This window comes from Phaethon lepturus, unplaced genomic scaffold (assembly GCF_000687285.1).
Source record: "Phaethon lepturus isolate BGI_N335 unplaced genomic scaffold, ASM68728v1 scaffold9692, whole genome shotgun sequence".
NCBI lineage: Eukaryota > Metazoa > Chordata > Aves > Phaethontiformes > Phaethontidae > Phaethon > Phaethon lepturus.
The window spans coordinates 65,560-68,352 of NW_010525567.1; the positions used below are offsets into that span (position 1 = coordinate 65,560).

General features: G+C 52.5%; 1 protein-coding gene across 1 annotated transcript in view; it reads right to left on the reverse strand.

The window, feature by feature from the left end:
- Positions 1 to 2,793, reverse strand: part of LOC104617467 (glycerophosphodiester phosphodiesterase domain-containing protein 5-like) — a 39,794-nt gene that overhangs the window by 36,414 nt on the left and 587 nt on the right. The window lies entirely within an intron of this gene.

Genomic DNA, 2,793 nt, shown 5'->3' on the forward strand with positions numbered 1-2,793 from the left:
AGGACCCGGACCCGTAACGGCCACAGAGGCTCAGCGCTGCACAAACCTCTCGGGGACTGAAAACCTTCCAGCCTAATTAGAGCAGCTGGAGGCTGGAGAAACAAGGAATTGCTCACAGTTGCATTGGAGAAAGAGGAAATTAAGCAGGAGAGCAAGGAAGGGACTGACTCCAGAGCATTTCTCCACAAGCAGTGAGACTCCAGCCTGCGTGTGCAGGCGTACGGTGATGCTCTGAGCTGCTCCCGTGCTGTGCCCTGCTTGCAGATATGTTCTTCCTTCTTCTTGCACCCAACAGTGGAGTTCACATCAAAACCAGCCCCACGGGCAGCAGCTACAACCTCATTCACACATGTAAACATTCCCCCCACCCACCCTGCCCTATGTCCCTGCCTGCTGCTGTTATAGGGCACCACCATCACCGTTAACTTCTTGCCCTTGTTACCTGTCCATGCAAGTGTTGACTAAAGAGAAGACCTGTCACACTGTGGTGGCTCCAAGAGCCTTCCCTTGGCACCAGGCCTGCAGAGGATGAGTCCCAGGGCAGGGTTCCTCATCTCTCTCTTGCTACAGCATCATGTGCGCTCACACAGGCTACAACTGCCCAACCACCAGAAAGGACCAGGGCCAGGAGCATGGAGAGTCCGTCCTGACCCTGAGAGCAGATCCTCTTCGTGCTTAACACAGCATCTTCCCTGGGGACACCACAAAGACTTGCAAGGCAGACAATGAGGGGAGAATAGGACCAGTATGAGAGCAGGACATTGGCATGTTCAATCTGTTCAACCCTCTGAAGGATCACTCTTTCTTCTTCCCTCCTTTTTCCTGGAGAGGACAAGAAATTCAGCAGATGCCAATGTTCTGCTGGTGAGGAGAGTCACAGGGAACATGAGCCAAGGCTCATTTTCCCCTCTGTTTACTGGGATCTTATAAAATGCCAACCCCTCAGCCACAAAAAGCTGCCAGCTGTGGGTCCTCCTTGAACGCTGCTGGGAGAGCAGCGTCCAGCGCATGAAGAACACGGTGAGGCCAAGGTGCTGATGAGATGAGCACCTGCAGGCAGCCTGCTCAGCTCTCACACAAGGTGTCCGTAGCTGGAGCAGAGGCTGCAACGTGCAGCCAAGCCCAACGCTGCCCTCAGAGCTCATCCTGCCATGAAGGCATGGTCCAGGGTGCATCACAGGTCATGTCTCCAAGCTGCTCTACCCACGCCGGCTCCCTTTCTTTCCTCCTGGTAAGATACGGAGCCCAAAGGACCTTCCCAACTTCTTATCCTACCTGCTCTTCTGAAAAGTAGCCCAAGACCCTCATTTATCGCACACCACAGAGGTCTCCGGGGCAGTCCTACAAGCCAAACCACAGGTGGTCGCTCCGAGATGAGATACGGACCTCATCCTCCAAAATAGCCCAAGACGTGGACTTAGGTTGGGACCGAAGCCGGGCTACGGCTGCAGGCACGCGCAGCGTCGCAGTCGGCAGGGAGCAACCGTCCCCGGCTTCCCTCCAGCCTGTCCCCCACGCAAAGTCACCGAGCTGGGACTTGGCCACCGGGCAGGCTCTGCTCCACGCTGCGGGGAGGCAGGAGCACACGTGTCTCCGCTGAGGGGTGGTGACTTCTGAGGCCCTTTGCACACAACAAGAAACGTTTGCCTGAAAGGAGGGCTTCTGGGCTCCCGCGCGGCAAGGAGGTGAAGAGCACATCGTCAAAGGGCCACAAACCTTAAAAAAAAGCTTTCTCCTACATTTTGGCTGATACTTTATCACACTAAGCGCGACTGTACGGTAACAACTTGCACAGAAGCACTTTGCAAGCGGCAGGTAGCCCCACAACAACCTACCACCACCAAATTTCACGAGCTGCATTGTCATCAGCAGAAATGACACATAAATCTCAAACGACACCATTCGGTCACCTCCTCGGTCCCATGTCATGGCAGAAGAAAGTCACAGGACTGGTCGTGAAACCCAGCTTTGTATTTCTCTGCAAAGATTTCAAATTGCCCTGGAAATCTTGCACACCTTTTAAACATTTCAATAGCAAAGTTGGAAAGGAAGCAAGAGCTTTGGCTCGCTTCACATTCAGAACATTTTTTTAATTAAAATACAGCTGGTCCCACGGTACATTATGCTTTTTTTTTGGTTGTTGTTAAAGGCAGCTTAAAAGCTTTGAGCAGCTGTAGGAAATTATTTCCATTCTTTCTTGCCCTTCCACCTGGTATCACGTGCCAGAGGGTAAGTCCTGAAAGACTTACACTGTGGGATCAGGATTCCCAAAGAAAGCGTAGAAGAGAAGAGGAGGTGATGGAGCTCCAGCTAACCAAAGTTTGCTCTATCCAACCCAAAGTTGGCCTGGTGCCGGTCCCCAGGTTCATATCAGCTGCGCGCCCGACCCTGAATTAAAATTCACTTTTTCCTAGAAGTGAAAATTCCCCCGTTTCACTGCTAATTATGGTTATGCCTACAAATAAAGTGGAAATATTGAGACAACAGCAGCAGACTAATGCTAAGCCAGGGCCAAATCCTGCTTTCAGCTGCTCTCCAAAGAGTTGCCCATCAAAACTCCCAAGGTGACGAGCAGTGGCGGGGCACACGGTGGGCCAGAGGGTTGCTTCCAGCCTTTCCAACCAGGTCCTGATTATTTACAGCTGTTCCCAGATGTTACCCTTTCATGGGTTATTTGTTCCCGAGCCGACCTCCCCGTTCACACGCTCGGCGAGCCCGGGGGAAGAAAGAGAGAGGCTCCTTTCCCCCTTTTACTATGGAAACAGCCCTTTATCCCAAGCATTGCAAATGCTC